This window comes from Carassius carassius, chromosome 18, assembly GCF_963082965.1.
Source record: "Carassius carassius chromosome 18, fCarCar2.1, whole genome shotgun sequence".
NCBI classification, from domain to species: Eukaryota; Metazoa; Chordata; class Actinopteri; order Cypriniformes; family Cyprinidae; genus Carassius; species Carassius carassius.
The window spans coordinates 15,738,377-15,759,575 of NC_081772.1; the positions used below are offsets into that span (position 1 = coordinate 15,738,377).

At 37.3% G+C, this 21,199-nt stretch overlaps 1 long non-coding RNA gene and 2 other non-coding genes across 4 annotated transcripts; all 3 read left to right on the top strand.

Annotated features, from left to right (window-relative positions):
- The first annotated feature begins 4 nt into the window (after positions 1 to 4).
- On the top strand, positions 5 to 1,837 carry LOC132091892 (uncharacterized). 2 transcript variants are annotated; one of them, XR_009422157.1, is made up of 5 exons: positions 5 to 378; positions 737 to 802; positions 978 to 1,043; positions 1,281 to 1,353; positions 1,397 to 1,837. It is a non-coding gene; the product is annotated as an uncharacterized LOC132091892 (long non-coding RNA). The 2 variants fall into 2 exon arrangements; XR_009422156.1 differs by having other exon boundaries at positions 1,281 to 1,321; positions 1,636 to 1,837.
- LOC132092960 (small nucleolar RNA SNORA26) lies at positions 1,089 to 1,209 on the top strand. The gene has a single exon (XR_009422336.1). It is a non-coding gene; the product is annotated as a small nucleolar RNA SNORA26 (small nucleolar RNA).
- LOC132092961 (small nucleolar RNA SNORA26) lies at positions 1,418 to 1,540 on the top strand. Its single transcript, XR_009422337.1, has one exon. It is a non-coding gene; the product is annotated as a small nucleolar RNA SNORA26 (small nucleolar RNA).
- Positions 1,838 to 21,199: the final 19,362 nt, after the last annotated feature.

Here is a 21,199-nt window from a genome sequence, read left to right on the forward strand (position 1 = left end):
TTTAAATGCGAAAGTATATAAAAAGATAATTTCTGGAGTAATGATTTGTGAACATAAATACCGTCTCATACGCCCAGCTGCCAACCATTAATTGTATCGCTGGATTAAACAATAATAGTGTTTTTTTTTAGTTGGATCTGTTTTTTTAGTCGAGTGATTTGTTAATCAATCACACAGAATCGTCCGAGCGTTTTAATGAGTGGGTTTTATCTTTGAAGGAACTGAAGGAGCCGATTCGCTTAAACGAACTGGAGGCGGTCTCTTTAAATATCCCAGAATTCCTCACACCGCTCACACGTGTTCATTGCTTTCTGCACAGTCGCACAAAGATCACACGATCGGTCAGACACAGCATGGACGGACGCAGTATGGGCGTTGGTAAGGTTTTATGTTTAGATTTCTTTTATGTTCTAGATTTCTTTATGTTTAGGTTTCTTGCTTGCTTACTTCCTTGAAGCTATGTTTTATTTTACACTTGCACAACATGTACAAGTTGTATCGCAAACAATCAGGTTTAGTTTAACGTTACCAGAGCAGTTACAGTGATCTTTAAAAGTGTAAAGAAAGGTGTTAAAATAGTTCAAAAGATGCTCGATAAAACATGTTGTACAGTTGCTGCCGAGTCTTGATCGTAATTCTTGAACTATTAAGTTGCAAAAAAAGAGCCACGTGTTGCCCGGTAACGCACGTGGTGAATGTGCGGCCTGCTGATGTTGATTTGCATCTGTTTTAATAGATTGTCCATCTGAACCCCCTGACTGAAGAGAAACTTGCCAGTTTCTACTATGTCTTCCCTGTAAAGGTAAGGAAGCATTTATTAACTTAAAATTCTCATTGACTAACAAAAGAGAGTAGATAAATTATGTCTCATTGCTCTATATCTTGCTTAACGGAATGCTCAGTGCTAAAGCAGTAAACTTAGTAAATGTTTTTATGGTTTAATTGTCTTTTTTTTTTTCTTTTTAATTCACATGTAGGATCTCCTATTGGTTTGGCCCTGAGGCCACAGTTGTGCTGAAGAGTCCTTCTGTAACCATTAACTGGTAAGTTATTTACTTTTATTTTGATAGTTTTGTCAACCCCTTTTATTGCACATTCAAGTCCTATTATGTCTTGAATGATCGACACAGAGGGGTAGATTAATTCTCTCAAAAACCTGAAGTGTTGGCTTAACATTCCTTGCTTTGGATCCTGTCGGGAGAAACAATTTTTATAATCGTTAACCTTGATAATTGTGTTTTTAAGATGCTTGGTAATTGGTCTAAATTTGTATTTTGCAGCCAATGGCAAAGGCAGAGAATGTAAGAACTACAGTCATTAGGTGAGTAACTTGAGCATATCTTTTTTTTGCTTGTATTTCAGATTTTTTTTTTTCCATGCAACCAGTCTGATCTAGTCTCATGATCCCTTCTATGCTTTGCCCACTGGAGGCTGTCTGTGTTTCTAGTGGTCATATCAGGGGGGTAGAGTAAGCTACTCTTGCTAAAACCTGGGTCAGAGGTCACTTCTCTGTGCTTGGATCCTGTCGCAAGACACATTCATATAAGAATTTAAATGCAGGCAGTGTTTAATGAATGCATAACCTGGTTTGTTTGAGTTTAAAGTGAACCGAGATTTTTCCTTTTCTCTTAACAGATTCCATTGATGGTTTCATTTCGGGGCACATGTTTCCAGTGACAGACTTGTTCCTCGGATGGGATGCAGCTTGAGTAGAGCTCAATTTTATTGCCATGTTTGGAGAATGTAAAATGAGTGTGTTAAACCATGCGTTGATGTATTGCACAATTTTGAAAGTTATGCATTTATTGTTACCAATAAAGAAATATGCTTGCTTGTAGTGGGTCCTTTTTTATTTTATTTTTTTCATTGATCATGACCCATGTTGCCAGGAAATTACGTTTTTTAGCCAAGGTTAATCTGTGTTTTAGCATGGGTTCTATTAATTAGTTAATATTTGGGTTAGTTCACCCAAATATTAAAATTGTCATTTAATAACTCACCCTCATGTCGTTCCAAACCCGTAAGACCTCTGTTCATCTTCGGGACAGAGTTTAAGATATTTTAGATTTAGTCAGAGCTTTCTGTCCCTCCATTGAAAGTGTATGCATGGTATACTGTCCATGTCCAGAAAGGTAATAAAACATCTTCAAAGTAGTCCGTGTGACATCAGAGGGTCAGTTAGAATTTTTTGAAGCATCAAAAATACATTTTGGTCCAAAAATGGTGACTTTATTCAGCATTGTCTTCTCTTCCGCTCTCACAATAGACCCGGAAGAGAAGACAATGCTGAGTAAAGTCGTAGTTTTTGCTATTTTTGGACCCAAATCTATTTTAGATGCTTAAAAAAAATTCTAACTGACCCTCTGATGTCACATGGACTACTTTGAAGATGTTTTTATTACCTTTCTGGACATGGACAGTATACTGTGCATACATTTTCAATGGAGGGACAGAAAGCTCTCGGACTAAATCTAAAATATCTTAAACTGTGTTCCAAAGATAAACGGAGGTCTTACAGGTTTGGAACGACATGAGGGTGAGTCATTAATGACATAATTTTAATATTTGGGTGAACTAACCCTTTTAATGTTTGGCAGTTTAACGGTTGATGCTTTTGCTTCCATCCAAATGGGAGGTTGGTGAATCAAAAGTTTGTAGTTGGATCACTATTTGTCTCTTTGTAAGTCTAAGAGTCTAAAAGTGGTGTGTTTTCAAAATTCAAGGTACATTTGGGGTTAGTGCCTTCTGTGCAGCTGCTTTGCAGTGATCATGAAATGCAATATAGAAATGTGTATTTAATAGAATTGTTTCAGAGTCTAGTGTTATTAAAAGTGACCTGAAATCTAGATTTAGTTTTTGTTGAAGGTACAGTGGTTCTCACCTGGTTTTACTTCATAACCCAGATGTAATGCTGTATATTAGTGGAAAATTGGTGATTCTGCTTGATAAATTTAGTTGCGTTAGAAACTTTACATTGAATTACCTAGGTGCAATATGCAGACATATCTGGTTGGGGTTTGCACTTTCGGTTGGTGTTTTTTTTTTGTCGTCTGGTTTAGGCTCAGTGCAGCAGTAATTGGCACCATGCAAAAGCCGATGTCTGGACTGCAGAAACCATGTTTATTACAATTTTAACGGAACCTGTAATGTTCATCTGGTTAATTTTCCATAGTTTTGTTCATTGATTTAAAGAATGGGGGTGTCAACCTGTCCGGTCTAATTTGACATGAATTAACAGTAAAGGATATTTGAACATTTTTCTTAACTATTATTTGATAATACATTTCGCTGTTGTAACTGCACAGAAAAACAGAATGGCTGCATTTTTTCCCAGTTACCACCCCCCCCCCCATGATCTACCACTTGAGAGCCACTGTTGAAATTGTACAATAACAGGAATGCTGAATTACAACACCCGATAAGGGGATAGAGGGAATTAAGAACATTATCTGAACTAACAAACAGTTTCAGAGCTGCATAGCACAGCCACTCAGTTTACCACACATGATTTATATGCATGCTTCATTCTGTGTTGATGTACGTTTTCTAGAGGGAGGTATGACAGATGACACTTTATAAAAAAAAAAAAAACACTATTAAGACAATGAACTGATGTCTGCATAACTAAATGACACTGGTTATCTAACATGCAGAGTGAAGTGCATTTTTTTGTGACAGAAATGATTAAAGACTTCATTGTGATTGTGAACAGATAGGAGGAAGAGGAAATTACATAAAAAATTATGGTAATGGAGATGTTACTTAATTTTGTAAAGAAGAAAAACTATTTTTTTTTTTAGGAAACCACAGGTTTTGAACACTTAAAGACTCAGCATGCCTCCGCACAGGAAGACAGCTATTCTAAAGGAAAGGCATCTGTAATTCAAGGAAAGATACTACTGTTTTGAATGTTTTGCTTGATGTTAGGAAATGTTCCAATAGTCTAACAATTTCGTGATTGGCAGGTTTTTGCTTTCTGTGGCCTATTTGTGAATCACTTTCAACAGACACATAAACAATTAAGCTGTCTGGATACACTGTGCCTGAGTACATGGTTTCAATTCACTGGATTGAGTAATGGTCCATAATTATGAACCATTGTGGCTTTTGTTCTTCTAAACTTTGTGAATGTAGCTCATATTAATTATTTAGCCAATTCAGCTTTTCATTTACAGGAGGAACCAGGATTCTGCTTCCTATGGTATATTAAATATTTTAATATTTTCAAATATATTCATACATAAAAATAAATAAATAAATACAATTCCATTGCCAAATGATGAGATAATTTCAATAAAAAATAAATTTCAAGAAATTCTTGATAAGGTATATTTACACCATGTTTACATGCATATTTCATAATTTTTCATTCAATAAATATTTATAAAATTCTTCTGACAAAAGGCATGTGCATCATGCAAACAATGAGTCAGTAACTACACTGATTAGTTAGTTGTGTTTATTTGATTTCATTTGTCATTCTTTTGGAAATCAGGCTGCTGCAGAGTTGTGGTGCCATTGTAGAAAGTAAGTCTGTCAGGTTAATTTAGTTCTGTGTTTCATCTGTATAAGCAGAAGAATGCACGTTTGAGAAGCATTAATGGCATGGAACGTGTTTTGGTTCCAGGTTTTACCCTTAGCTTTGCACTCTGAGAGGAACAAACAACAACTAGGCCTATGTCATGAAATTTAACCCCAAACAAGAACATTGTGATCTTATTTTTACTGGTGCCATGGCTGCGGAGGGATTGAAGAGTTGGGCCATACTCACAGGAATGTGACTGGATTTGAACCAGAGTGCCAGTTGGCTGTCTTCCACGGTCCATGTCTGTTTACTTTGATGTGACCCAGATGTGAAATGTGGCTCAGGGTTGGACAGGACAGGCCACGATAAGGCAGAGCTACATGTTTTTTGGCAGAGGGAACTGTTCCTGAGGAAAACAGTTTCAGAGCTGAATGACTTGGACATTTTTCAGAGTGGAATGACAAGATGTGTTTGGATAACACAGCAGTGAAAAACTACTACCCTTCATCAAGGGGTGCCGCAACAAGTATATTTATATCCAAGCTCATTTGTTTTGGATGCACCAACTTAAGTTGTTGGAATGCTTGGTCATCCAGTTTCATCAGAAAGATAAATCAGAAAGACATTATTTACAGGCGAAAAAGTGGCTGCACTAGCTAGACCAACACTGAACTAGCATAAACCAGCTTTGACCATCACATAAATAAACTCTCACTACTGTCTCTAATACAGAAAAATACTTACTCCTTTCCCCTCCCGTCCTCCTTCTATCTGTCTCTTTGTGTTTCTCTCACATGAATGATGATCGCTTTCATCCAGTGCAACCCACAGTTTTACATATTCTTTGTCAAACACATACAAGTCCTTTGAAGTCTGCTGGTAAATGGAGAACAAATATTTTTTGATCTTCTCCAGGTCACTGATGGAACAAAGCTGAATTATGTAGGATCATTTTACATTTCTCAGGACAAAACAGAAATTCATCTCTCTCAGTGGATCGCTGTCAGACATGTACACACTTTTCACCTCATCTTGGAGGTTGAGCTGTGGGCAGACAGGATATGTGTGTGGCTAGATGCCATTCTGTCCTTTAAACTGTCTTGTTTTACTTTTTTAGACTGGTCTGAACCAGATTTCTTTGTCACATTTTGCATACTTTGGGAATACTATATGACACATTTTGTAGTGTAAGTAGTGTGAGCACTATACACTCACCTAAAGGATTATTAGGAACACCATACTAATACTGTGTTTGACCCCCTTTTAACTTCAGAATTGCCTTAATTCTACGTGGCATTGATTCAACAAGGTGCTGAAAGCATTCTTTAGAAATGTTGGCCCATATTGATAGGATAGCATCTTGCAGTTGATGGAGATTTGTGGGATGCACATCCAGGGCATGAAGCTCCTGTTCCACCACATCCCAAAGATGCTCTATTGGGTTGAGATCTGGTGACTGTGGGGGCCATTTTAGTACAGTTGTCATGTTCAAGAAACCAATTTGAAATGATTCGAGCTTTGTGACATGGTGCATTATCCTAGTAGCCATCAGAGGATGGGTACATGGTGGTCATAAAGGGATGGACATGGTCAGAAACAATGCTCAGGTAGGCCGTGGCATTTAAATGATGCTCAATTGGCACTAAGGGGCCTAAAGTGTGCCAAGAAAACATCCCCCACACCATTACACCACCACCAGCAGCAGCCTGCACAGTGGTAACAAGGCATGATGGATCCATGTTCTCATTCTGTTTACACCATATTCTGACTCTACCATCTGAATGTCTCAACAGAAATCGAGGCTCATCAGACCAGGCAACATTTTTCCAGTCTTTAATTGTCCAATTTTGGTGAGCTCGTGCCAATTGTAGCCTCTTTTTCCTATTTGTAGTGGAGATGAGTGGTACCCGGTGGGGTCTTCTGCTGTTGTAGCCCATCTGCCTCAAGGTTGTGCGTGTTGTGACTTCACAAATGCTTTGCTGCATACCTCGGTTGTAACAAATGGTTATTTCAGTCAAAGTTGCTCTTCTGTCAGCTTGAATCAGTCGGCCCATTCTCCTCTGACCTCTAGCATCAACAAGGCATTTTCGCCCACAGGACTGCCGCATACTGGATGTTTTTCCCTTTTCACACCATTCTTTGTAAACCCTAGAAATGGTTGTGCGTGAAAATCCCAGTAACTGAGCAGATTGTGAAATACTCAGACCGGCCCGTCTGGCATCAACAACCATGCCACACTCAAGATTGCTTAAATCACCTTTCTTTCCCTTTCTGACATTCAGTTTGGAGTTCAGGAGATTGTCTTGACCAGGGCCACACCTCTAAATGCACTGAAGCAACTGCCATGTGATTGGTTGATTAGATAATTGTATTAATGAGAAATTGAACAGGTGTTCCTAATAATCCTCTAGGTGAGTGTATATCCACACTCAGATAATCTAGGCCTAGCTCTTTAACCACAGAGCTGGCCTGAAAAAATATATCCATATTCTATGGAGATTATAGCACCTTACAAATTAGCTAATAACCTCATATTGTGTGATTTTATTTGCATATAAAAATGCTTTTAAAAACAGCCCTCATATGGATCGAGGTCTCAGTTTAAGCTAACATGCTAAAGCTAAGAGCGACAGCAAATTAAAGGATAATTTCCCTTAACTGAAAAACAGTGAAAGTTACTTTGTAAAAATCATAATAATAATAAAAACATAAACTGGATGGCAGACTCAGTGTATTGCAGTGGGTGTATTGTAATTTTTTATTTATAATTTATAATTCTTGAAAATTAAATCTGGAATTACAGAAATAAATTTGAGCTAAGTAGCCTACTTGAATTTCAACACTCAGTAAAAAAAAAAACATTATATATATATATATATATATATATATATATAACAGCTTTGTAATAATTATAGTAGAAATACTGTGGTAAATATAATATAAATATAAATAACTAATGGTGGGAGTTCAAACAACATGTTGAATAATAACCTTCAGGTCAAAAAGGTTTAGAAACACTGGTATATAGTGTACAGTGTGAGTGTGATGTACAATAAACATCTTTATATGGCAAAAATAGTATGATCAGTATTGTATGGTTTTTTAAATTGAGCCAGTGTATAATGTCACTTAAGTCACTTAAAAAACATTAAAGATAAAAAAATAAAAATAAAAAGATTGCTGGGTTAAAGTAAGCTTTTATGTCATAAAAGAGCCAAAGTTGAGACACTGAGATTTACTTTCAAGTGTCCGGGCCCAGAAAGTGACAGTTGCTGCCAGAATGAAATGTCCAAAATGCTGGACATTAGTAAGCTCTGTCAATCAAGAGAAATGTCGAAAGACTCTGTGTATATTAAACATGTGGTTTTGATTTGATGTTCTGTACCTTCTCACAGATGCTGATTGTTCAAAGGAGCAGAATGAAGTGAAAACCATATTTAGTCATAAGAGATTTGAGTCTGACGAGGGAGATTTAGCACTCCAGCACTGTGTATTGCCCACAAATACACTTAGAATTACACGTCCTTTAACTTGCTATTTACATTAAAACCTCAGATTCTGATTTAATTTTTTCATAGATTTTGCTATATACCAGGTTTCCAGTGACACTGAGCAGTTGCTCGGTTCTTCTCACAGCATGAACATGTCTGCCAGCCTTTCAGGAAAATTTATTGAGTTTCTTTATGTCAATATGTGTATTTAATGGGTCACTAATGGCCTTCTGTATGGCTTTGGGTGAAATTTCGCAGGATACAGATAAAATAAAAATAAAAAATGTTTTATTGTTTTCCATTGACTGTAAACTGACTGCATTACATTTACATTTTATAATTTAAATGCCTTTTATCCAAACCGACTCACAAATAAAAGCAATTAAACCAACAAAAGAGCAACAATATATAAATGCTGTGATAACAGTTCACATAGCAAGTAAAAAAAATAAAATAAATAATAATAAAAAGTAGATAGAAAATAAATAGATCAGACAGAGCTAGGGTTAGAGTATGTAGTAATTATTTTTATAATAATTAAAAAGAAAACAAGTAGACAGAATAGAAAAAGTAAAGACATCGCCAGTGTTCAGGTAGAGGGTCAAGTTGCCTCCACGTGGATTAAGTTGGACAGGTCATTCCACAAAAAAAAAAAAAAAAAAAGACCAATGAAGTATAAAGTCTGCAAGATGGCCTACAGATGCATGAAGAAGCTGACCAAAGAATGATGGAACTGGAAATGTTTGTCTTGTCTAAACACAAAAAACCTGCTTATAAATATAAATTAATGCCTGATTTTCCTTTCAGGAACAGTTTTAAAGGAAGAAAACTAGTCTAAATCATTTTGAAACAAAATTCACAAAGTCTTATGTCAATGCTAAGACAGAAATGGACAGGCTTTGTGCCCATTTATTTTGTGTGTGTGCTAAGGGGTTAAACTGGTCCTTTAAGACTCACAAATCTTATCCTTTTTTATGAACACTGCATGAGTGTACAATATGTTTATTGCTGAATAGCCTGAATAACTGCATAGTAGCACATCATTCAGGCTAACTGGCTCTGATTGGGCCTTCTGATGAAAGTAAAGTTACGCACAGCCCTTGTTTAGGCTGGCCAAACAGATATGATTAGTTTACAGAGGTCACTTGAGGTGATTGAAAGTCCTGTTGTGCAAGTGTACATCAATTTAAAATGGATTGGTATTCATTTGGACAACTAAATGTAAACCTCACAGGAAAAATGAAATAAAATGTTCCTACAATACCAATACAGGTAGAGCTGTGCTATGAAAGCTAATTAGTTTAAGAAACCAGTTCAAGTTACATTATGAATTATTAAGAAGTTAATTACTTTCAAATGTCATATTTTAAATCGTTCTATTGTTGAGACTTATTTGAGATTTTTATTTTATGCATAGGCCAAAAATATATAAAATAGAATATTCAATAAGTTTATTGAAATTAAATACATAAGAGGTGGTAGGAGCATAGTAAAGTATGCAATAACAAAACAAAACATAAAAATGTGATATGTTGCAAAGGGACACCTGAAAAAGAGAGAGAGCAAAGGAGGGGTGACTCATTTCAAATCGTAGCTTTGAGGTGTGTGTATTTCAACCAGAAGACATATTGTTCCCAAGACCCATCTGCAATCCATCTGAACGTGCCCTGCTGTGTCTTACATTATAAACACACAGTGTATTTGTGTATCCTTGAATTCATGATCGCTGTGACACCCCTCAACCATCGAATTAATGGCAGAGATAGAAAAAGAGAGAGTATCCTAAATCGGATGTAATTCTAAAAACATAACTGCGGTATTGTAATCTATTCATGCATGTGCCTGTAGGTTGACATAATAACCTGTACAATGTAAGTTATGAAACAATTGCATTATGTTTTATGTCAAACCAGACATGCATTTTTGTCTCTGAATATCATAATATACAAATGTCACATTTCTCAAAATGTATTGCAAATGTAATTTCATGTTGTTTTTCAGTACTTAGGTAAATTATATCCAATAATAGAAAGAAAATAGGATCAAGGATAAAGAGGAGTGTGTGATTCCCATGGAGGACCTGAAATGTGACATATTAAGATTCAGTCACCTGAGAGTCATGGCTGCCATAGCAACAGTGTAACAAAGAATCAAATGTGTGCAGGGGCACAGGAGTTCACCCTGACTACTTCACACTGAGAGTGTCACCGTGTGTGTGAGTGCTGCTGATAGAGGAAGTGGCAAAGGCCAGATTTGAGTTTATGCCAAAGCAATTTAAGTGTTAAAAATAAAGATGACGCATGCTTTCCAGTGCTTCACCTGAATGGATAAAGGCCAATATAATTATAGATCTGTGTGTAAGCATGCATAATGCATTTGGACTTTTTGTTTCAAAGACCTAAAAAAAAGAGAGATTAGAGCTCTCTAATGATTATGATTATACAAACAAACCATGCTGACCAGCATTTTTTACTGGTGATCAGATTGAGGATCACAATCTTCTCAGCAACGTACACCTTATCAATAACAAACTCTATGATGAACGGTTGTATTTGCCACCATCAGAGCTTATTCATGCTGGTGTTTACATCTCACAATTTCAGTTCGGTGATTCCTAATTTTTTTACCTCACAAATACAGACTCACAACCTACATTAACCTGTCAAACACTTGAACAATGAAATAACTGCATCTACATTACAGAGATCCATCTTTTTATTGCATTTTGGACTGTGCTAGCTGGTCATAAAGGCTTAATGGATGCAAGCTGGTCCTGTACTTTATCTGACTGCCTCACCTGCCTTTTGTTAGTACTTTACTGTCTTGATTAGCACCTAATACATGTTCTTTTCATGACTTTGGCCTAACTTTTCTCCAAATCATCTGCTCTTGTTCTATCCCTCTCCTCATCTCTGGCTGCCCCACTGCCTGCATGCACACTAGCTAATTATACAATCATTTGTTGAATTTGAATCATTCAAGCATTATTAGTTGCACAGTTGTAAGGTCAAGTGGTCTGTCAATATATCTGCTTGTCCCAGTTTCTATCGGTTCCTCATTCACTGCAAAGACTGCTGTACTTGTCCAGCTAAAAACTTGATCAACTGACTCCTTTTCCTCTAAGTGTTCTCCACCTATGATGTTTCAGAGTAATCCAGTAACAGGAAGCTAAAGTCAATACTGCTTTAATTCTTGGCCCATTCAAAGCTGAAATGATAAAAGAGACCAATTTTGATGTCTCACACAGCTAGTTTAGAAGATGACATGTAGTGGCTTCAGCGGGTGCATCTCAGTGATGTACACCGGCTCATTTCCTGTCCTCTCACAGCACTAATGTGGTTTAAGGGGTACACCATGTTTTAACAGAGACACCTGATTCAGTTACTCAATTATACAACACAGTTGCTAAGGCTCTGGTCAGCTTTTGTCTTGCCCATTTATTTCCTTCATTCTCCATGCTGCTCACTCCTGGTCAGGATTGGACCTGTTGTCATGTGTTCCTGTTTCTCCTTATTTGGTCTGTTTCCTGTCCTTGTTTAGTTTAATTATAATTGATTCCCTGCACCTGTCTGTTCCTCGTTATACTGCCTTTATAAGCCCATGTTCTTTCTGTTCAGTTTTGTTGGGTGTACCAGTTACGTGTGTCTTCCTCCTGTTGTCTATACTCCTGTGTTGATTTAATAAAGACTATTTCCATTATCCTTGGCTTCGTGTTCCTTCTGGCAGCGTAGTGTGACAGAAGACTCGACCTTAACAGTGTAACTTGCGTGTCTACCCTCAGTGTCTTTTTTCTTTCTGTTGTGTTTCATGGATCCCCTCCTTCGCCCTGAATTCCTCCTCCTGCTGGAGCAGGAACGACGATATCTCAAGGACCATATACCAGACAGTTCCTGTTATTAGCTCACATCACCAGCTACCTGGATGACTCCCTCTGCACTTTCTATGACTCGAGCCTGAGCGCCGAGTGCAGAGTGTTGTCATCCAAAGATGGTCCTCGGGAGGAATTAGTCACCTTTGTGGGGTGGACTCTGGCGAGAAACGGGTCGCCTCTTACCATCTGAGAGCCAGAGCCCAACCCGTCAGACCAGGTGCGAGAGCCTGCTACAGTGCCCACAGCGCAAGGGAGAGAGCCGTGGACGGTGTTAGCATGGAGTGAAGTGGAGCCCCCTGCACTACTGCTGAGGGTGAGCAGACTAATGGAACACCAAAAGTGGTGTCCCAGCCCTGAGGGGGATTCCAGTTCTCTAGTGCCTGCTCTTAGAATGTGCCCTCCAGTGGCCGCTCCTCCAAAATAACCACCCTCCCACCCGCTGCAGCCTCCTCCACTGCTGTCATCTGGCAGCCCCTCTGCTCACACTCAGCCCACCATCTATGCAGTGCGAGTCCCGCAGGACTGCCATCCTCCAGCGTCGTCATAGTCAGAGTCTCCCTCACGTCCGCCTGCAGCCTCCGAGGCCTGGACTCCACCTCGGCCCGTAGTCCTAGTGACTCCACCTTGGGTCCTAGCTCCCTCGCCTCCACCATCAACCATGGATCCATCGGCTCCCTCGTCCTGCCGTCTCCGCCTTGATCGGGCGTTGACGAGCCATTTCCTCTGGACTCCTCTCCACTGGCTGCACTAAGTCGCTCCATTGGGCTTCTTTCTCCCGCCAGCTCCACCTTGGTCCTCAGTCGCTCTGGCTCCACCGTGGATCTCTGGATCTCCACCTCGGTTGCCAGAGCCCTTGGCTCTACCATGGCCCCTGGATCCTCGGCATCCCCCTGGCTTGTTGGCTCTCTGCCTCGGGTTCCTCCTCCACCTGATAAGGCACCATTGGTTGGCCCCCATGAGTTGGCGGCCATTCCTCCATGGCTCTTCCCACCATCGGCTTCCCCTTGGGCTGCCTTATGGCTGTGGCCTGGGTCCACCTGGAATCCTCCTGCTCCAAGCTTCTCCTGTCTCCTCTCTTCATCTTTTCCTCCCTGGCTCCTCCCTCCATCATTCCTGTTTGTTGGCCCCCTCCCGGGGGTCCGTCCTCCACCGGAGACTCCTCCCAAGCTCCCACCTATGCCTCTTCCTGTTGTTGTATTTGGTGTGAAGATGCACCTTCTGGAAGGGAGGCAAAATGTCAGGATTGGACCTGTTGTCATGTGTGTCAGGTCCTGTTTTTCCTTATTTGGTCTGGTTCCTGTCCTTGTTTAGTTTTAATTATAATTGATTCCCTGCAGCTGTCTGTTCCGCGTTATCTTTCCTTTATAAGCCCATGTCCTTTTCTGTTCAGTTTTTTTAGGGTCTACCAATTCCATACATGTGTCTTCCTCCTCTTCTACCTGTTGGATTTACTCCTGTGTTGGATTAATAAAGACTATTTCGATTAACCTAACAACATACGAAAATGTCTATAGATGAAGAATTCGCTTGAATTTGCCTTTCCAACAGTATATTTTGAGATGGAGATCAGATTTTACAATGCTATATATGAAAACATTTAGGATGAACTGATTTGCTAGAATGAGTCAGCCAAATCTTGACTCTTTGGTTTGAAGAGATGCTTGCAGTTATGTTAAATCTACCTCAGGGACACTCCAGAGGGGCATAAAAATAACTCAAATGTACCCCATAATCCTCTCAGTCTATAAGAACTGGAGATCATCAGTAATTGACTATGCAAGTAGGCTATTATGTTAATGAAGATGACATATATATTACATATACATATTCATCTTCATTAACATATATCATATTTATGTAAGTATTTGGCAATGATAATATTATTACATAACCACTCACAATTGCATTTGTAGTTGAACACTGAACTCATAAAAACCCTTTGAAATGACTCCCTTGAAACACAGTGCAACTGTAGTTATGATGATAAAGATGATGCTGGAGCCATCAGATTAAGTCAAGTGACGTTACTGCAGGTCCCTGTGTGCGGAGGTGTGTTTGTAAGGGTTTCACACACACCACAGTTTAACATGACTCTGTTGTTCAGCTACGGACAGCGTATTTCCGATGACACACATGTGCAATCACCCATTCAGAGAGTTACCTTGGCAAACCAGACAGACATTTCAGGCATCTCATACCATAAGCTTTAAAAGCATGGCTTTTTTTCAGTGCTTGTTGTAAGAGTAAAGTTCAGAAACAATGGCTTAAAATGTAAAATGTACTTGAGTCTCGCAGAGTAAACTTCAAACAATGAAGTAGAAATTAATTAAACTCTAACTGGCCAATTGACCTTTTCTCTGTTAATTTGACATAACTTTGTTAAGTAATCTTGACAATTCTATACTTAAATTGACTTAAAAATACAGTATTTGTGCAAAAATGAAGTAATTTTAACTTTTTCTGTATGTAATTATATATATATTCTACATATATCCTCTCAAGGTCAGGCTATGCACAGCTGTGGGTGACTCTTGTGACTGCCGCACATGAAGAGACTCAACTGCCAGTTAATTTTGCCTAATCACCACTGCTGTAAATTCCCAACTGGTGTTTCCCTGCATGATTTAGTTGTTCAGACCACCTGCATCTCTGGACCTATACCACCCACTGCACAACCCCTTCTCTTCTTTCCCTGGCATAACGAGTAAAACTTTTTTCATCCCCATCCAACCTTATGTTTCTTTATTTAAAAATAAAATCTTCTCTGAGGTGTGTCACCACATCCCACTGTGTCTGCCTGCAGTCTTTCCCACTGCCACCCAACATGTCAGTTCACTTCACTTTTTGACTGTCCACATCTGTTTAACAAAAAGGACAATCTGAAGGAAATCAATCCTCTGAAACCCTGTGGAAATCCATTTGCAACAAATAAATCATGCATATTCATGAGCATGGCAGTCATTTTAGCAAACATTTCTTTTTTGTGTGGTTTTTGCAAGGCTGATTTAAGAGGAGGACTCCTGGGTCTCTGCAGTGTTTCTTTGCTGACTTTCATGTCTCTGACAAATGGGCTTCCTCTAGACACTCTCTCATGCAAACAACAGACAGTAACAAGTATTATGCTCATGTACTCCAACACACAACCACACAAACACACAAGTCAAAGCCAGTAATGACTGAGGAAGTATGGAAAAACATTTAACGCACAGACATAACACACAATAATAATATACGATTAGTTACGCCTAGTCTGTTAGCAGTGCCACAGGGTGATGTGTTGGGACTAAATCTTTTGTATCAAAGCCAATTCTGTATGAATAAAGACATATAAAGCATAGTCAAGATTTTGCAAATAGTCTAAAACCACCAGAGTAAATAAAAACTATTTTACTTGTAATTTAGTTTTAGTCAACTTTGTGTATTGAGTTAAATACTAAATTATATTATGAAACAATTTAGACAGATTTAGACATTTTTCAAAATTAAGCAAGCAAACAACTGATTGTCTTCTCATCAAATAAATCAAATTATAGATCATTAGTTTTAATAATATTAATACAACAATAACCTCTAAAAGACAAAAATGAATTAATGTATTAAGAATTGACTCATTTAAATAATGTGCAAACATGGACTCATTGATAATATGACTAGTAAAAATTAGTAGTCATAAAAGCTCTATACCGTGGTATTTATGTGGTACTTCAAAATATATCATGGTGTATGTCAAGAAACCCTGCTACTTGCATGGTAACATGTCTAAAAACCATAGTAATTCAATGAAACTTTTTTGCAATTCACAAATATTTTATGTTTTGCAGATTTTTGTATTTTTTTTTTCTTCTAAAAATCAAACATTGCACAATTACTTTGAAATCACCAACTTGTAAAATAGATGTTTTCTCATGAGATTAGATTGGTTTGACATTGGTATACTGACATAAAACTCAGATCTATGATATATGAAGCTTCTAAGTGTTCACCTCACACACTCATTTTTTGTTGTTGTAAAAATCAAAGGTTTTTGTATGAATTCCACAAAATGAAATATTTATGTGAAATAATTTCAAAACCTTGTAAAACAGTTATGTTTTTCCTATGAGATACATGAAGCACATAAGTGTTTACCTGACACAGGGGCACATACCACACAAATATGTATGTATACCTGTAGTTTTTTTCATGCTGCCTTCATATGAGCTCTCATTTTATTTCTTCTTTATCATCATCAACCTCCTTAAAGACAACCCCTCCCCACGTCATGTTCATCTCACACTATCTCATCTGTAGCTCACAAACCTCTACAATTAAAGCCTTCTGCTCTCTCTCGGCAGCCAGAGCAGTAAAATCAGGCTAGACGATCAACTCCTGAGGACTGAGGCAAATGACAAGTATGTCTGAAACAGAACATCACTCAAGTATGAGTCCCAGAAACCAAGCAGACTGTTGTGTGGGTATGTGTGTCTCAAGATGTGTAGCATCTTATCCATTATTTTCATTCACAAGAAGCAGCAAACAGTAGGAAAATAAAGAAGGATCAAAACATAAAGTGCTCAGAATGTTTTTACATTAATTCACCCAAAAAAGGAAATTCTGTCATCATTTACTCACGCTCATGTTGTTCCAAACCTGTATGAATTGCTTTCTGATGTTGAATATAAAAGAAGATATTTTGAAGATTGCTGGTGATCAAAAAGTTGGTGGTTCCCGTTGACTTCCATAATAGCAAAATAAATACTATGGAAGTCAAAGGGAACCACCAACTGTTTGATTACAGGTTTGGAATGACATGAGGGTGAGTAAATGATTAAAGAATTTTCATTTTTGTGTGAACTATCCCTTCCAGATCATGTGCGAATGTTTAGCCCATTGACACTGTCACTGCTCTCTCTGATCATATCTTAATGTGTGTCACTAACCTTTGACCGATCCCCACAACACTATCATGAATTATCTAAAGTAATTGATGCATATCGTGATTTTTGAGCACAAAATGCTTTAACAGGAAAACTGTAATTATTTATTTACTAACATTCATGTCATTCCAGGTTTCTGTGAATAGCACTCATCCACCCTCAATACCCACGGCTGAATGACCTTGATTAAGGAACTGAACCCCCAGTTGCCCCCGGGCGCTGGATATAGCTGCCCACTGCTCCGGGTGTGTGTTCACGGTGTGTTCCCTACTCACTGTGTATGGGTTACCATACTTGGCAAATGTCACGACTTTCACTTTTTCACTAATGCATGAGTTGAAGGAACCACTTTTATGATGGTTTTCTTTAAATTAAAAAAAGTCACTATTCATTATAAGTGCATAAAAAAATCTTGCAGCATAGCAAGACAAGGGGAAATACATGATGACAGAATTGGCATTTTTGGGTGAAGTATGCCTTTAAATTTGTGATTACATAAACAGAAAATGTCTCTGTGCTTTATGTTTTTGTGACAGAAGTGTAATGCTAATAACATAAGTTGCCATTTAAATATAAATGGTAATACATTAATATTATCAAGTTGATTTAAATGGATCAAAAGTGTCAGTGAAGACATTTATAATGTTACATAAGTTTTTCATTTCAATTAAATGCTGTTCTTTTAAAATGTTTAGTTCTATTCAACCAAAATGAAAACAAAAAATAAAAATAAAAAATGTATCATGGTTTTTATATAAATATTAAGCAACATTGTTTTCAACTCTGATAGTAACTGGAAATGTTTTTGAGCACCAAATCAGCCATTCAAACGATTTCATAAGGATCATGTGACACTTAAGACTGGCTCCTAAAAATCACCTGTGCCATCACAGGAATAAATTACATTTTACAATATATTAAAATAGAAAATATTTATTTTGAAAATGTAATAGTATTTCACAACATTATTTTTTTTTTTATTATATTTCTGATCAAATGTAGCCTTGGTGAAAACAAGAGACTTCATTCAATAACATTTTAAAAACCTTATACCGACATCAAAATTTTCAACAGTAACATACTTTATGGACAATTATTGATATATTATCCTTTGCAGACATCTCAGTCAAGCAGGATACTGTTTCATAACTGTTTGCAGCATCTCTTCTTTTGTCTGATTGAGGAGTTAATCATTACAAACAGCTCATCTGTTGATCTCCCACAGCTAAGCAAGCTCATTTTGAAAGGCTGTGTAGCTTCTTAACACTAAAGGCTGAGACTATAAAACAAAGATGAAGATCCTGCACAAATATATATAAGAGGTAACCAAGAAAGAGCAAACATATTTGTAAACACTTGTTACTGGCAAGTGTGTTTGATTAAGTCAATGCAGAATTTCCACTGAGTGGTTATAATTCTTTTCAGAATGTATGAGTTTCTTAAGGAATTTATTCATAATTTTCTTGGCAAATCTGTTTCATCCACCAGCCTCTCACGTGTCAGGGCAAAAGCTCATAGAGGAAGCAAACAGGATAATCCTACTGTTTAACATGGCAGTCTCTCACTCCTATGTTCTTCTGTGGAATATACAAGATATTTTGAAGATATATTGTTCATTACTCGTTTACATACAGAAACAATGGGTAAGTACTGGAAAATTCAAGCATCAACATTTTTTTTAATTTAATCAAAATAATTAAATAATGTCACAAATAAATAAATCATTAAATAAAATTAATCAAAAAATAAATAATATAAAAATAAAAATAACACAGAAATAATAAAAGTGGCCTATTGTAGGGGTACCAGCACATTCTTAAAAATTTCTCATATTATTTTATAAAAAGTAATTCAAGTTTGGAACATCATGACGGCGAGAAAGTGTTTACAGAATTTAACATTTTGATGAATTAAACATTTAAACATTCTCTCACAAATGCATAAAGGCAACCAAACAAATGAGTGAAGATCCGAACACTGCGCTCACACTGTTGATCTGGTGAAGTGTGCTTCACTTTCTGCTATGGTGGGAGAGATGCAATAAGACGGGCAGCACAATTATCCCAATCCATCTTATGCTTGAGCTCTGTTCAGGTATGTGAGTGCAGTACTATCCTGCTAAGCTCCCAGGACACAATACTGTACAAGCCTGGGGCACATTCCTCGTTGTGTGTGTGTGTGTGTGTTTTGTGGTCCATTGTGATTCATCCACCAACATGAGCACCCCCACCCACCCCACTTTACTCTCCTCAAATCCTCAGCCTGCTGCAGTGTGTTGACATGCAGACTAATGCAAATAGAGTAAACATGTTTGAGTGTTTACATCTCAATGAGAAAAAACAATCTCTCATCCTTTGTCAGAACAGAGAGGGGGAAAAGAAGCAGGCAAAATAATTTCCAATAGCTGTTGAGATGCTAACGGTCCTGTGAGTGAGATAAACAGCACAGGAGAAAAAAAGTTATCAGTGGATTTTAGCATTCACATAGGAAGTTTTGTGGGAAAAGTGATTCAGTAGCATGGCAAAGTGTTTGTTCTGAAAATGATCCCTTATCAAGAACATAAAAAACTGCATCTGCAGCTCCATACATACATGTGCTAAGGTACAACATGTGAAAAACCATTTTGGTAATTGGAGATAAAATAATGATGACTAAAATATAGTTATCTGAAATACATAATGTATATGTATATATACATGACACATTTTAAATGCTGTTGCATAATTTAAACAAGCAGGTTAAAATTAACTGATGTCGCTTATGTACTATCTATAATGTAGGTCTATTACTCAATAATTGATTTTATCTTTTGTGAACAGTTTGGACCCCCTCAGAGACGTCAGGCTATCAGACGGAGAGGAGCCCATCTCCATAATTTAACAATAATAAATAACAAAAATTATCAATAATTTAATGACCCCAGACTTTAGAATGGCAGTGTATATTAATCTTTTTTTTTTCATTTATTTATTTGTAATTTTTACTATTTTATATCATTTCATGGTATGTACTGCATGTCACTTTAAATGTCTGCCGCATTTGAAGTTAAAATGGCTTTACTTTGATTAATGCACTAGGCACTTGAGTCAGAGAGCGGTATACATCTTGATTTATCTATTAACAGCAGACACACATGAAGTTTAGGTAATTGTGCTAATGTGAGGGAGTGCACACATCATCAGCAATTAGATGCAGACAGGTCCATAATCCAGCTAAATCAGTCCATTGGACTTTTCTGAACATTTAACCTACATACTGCTGAAGCTCTCTATCTGTACCATTTACTTCACATTCTGTATGGTATCTCTAATACCTGTCTGCTCAGTCCTCACTGATTGCCCCCCATGGGGAGGCTGTATTACCTCGCTATTGACCCGGCCTCCCACCAGCTCTGTTGTGACACATCTCCTGTCACCCTGGGATCTCCTGATGTGGATTCTTCATGCCAAGTGTCTGCTACCTTTTCTTTATATTGGTGTGTTCCATCAGAATGACAAAAGAGAAAAAGTCTGCTGAAATTTCCTAGGAAGAGAATAAAAGTACAAAACAGTGAATCAGCCTTGACAGTTTTATGTCAGACTTCAGCAGCACATAAAAGGCCATGTGGTATTACATAACAGACACATTTTCATATGAAATAGTTCCTACTAATAATAATAATAATAAAAAAAGATTACAAATGGTTGAGAACTTGAGACCATTTAGTCTGTTTACATACAATTCAATGGTAGAAAATATACTGATTATGTATGCAACTATTCCAATGTTTGGGTTTTAGGTGACAGTAAACACATAACAAAAGATTTCATTTTTTTAAATAAATGCTGCTCTTTTGAAAATTCTATTCATCAAAGAATTCAGGAAAAAAAATCTAGTTTTCAAATATCATATTTTACACAGAAATATCAAGCAGCACAGTCGTTTTAAACATTGAGAGTAATAATAAATGTTCTTGAGCATTAAATCAGCATATCAGAATGATTTCAGAAGGATCATGTGACACCGAACGCCATGTAATGGCTGTTGAAAATTCAGCTTTGCATTATCAGGAATAAATTACATTTTAAAATGATAATTCAAATAGAAAACAGCTATTTTAAATTGTAATAATATTTCACAATATTATTTTTACGGTATTCTTGACCAAATAAATGCAGCCTTGGTGAACATAAGAGACTCCTTTTAAAACATTAAAATATCTTACTGACCCCAAAGGCAGTGTACAAAAAATATCAAGCTCCATGAGGGTTTAACTCAAATATAAACCTTCAGTTTTGTCTTACAAATACACACAGATACTGAAAAATGCATATTAAAGATCATAAACCCCCAGAGCAAATATACAGGGCCACACACATGCCCATCTCACACTATGCTAACTAACAGTTAGATGTAA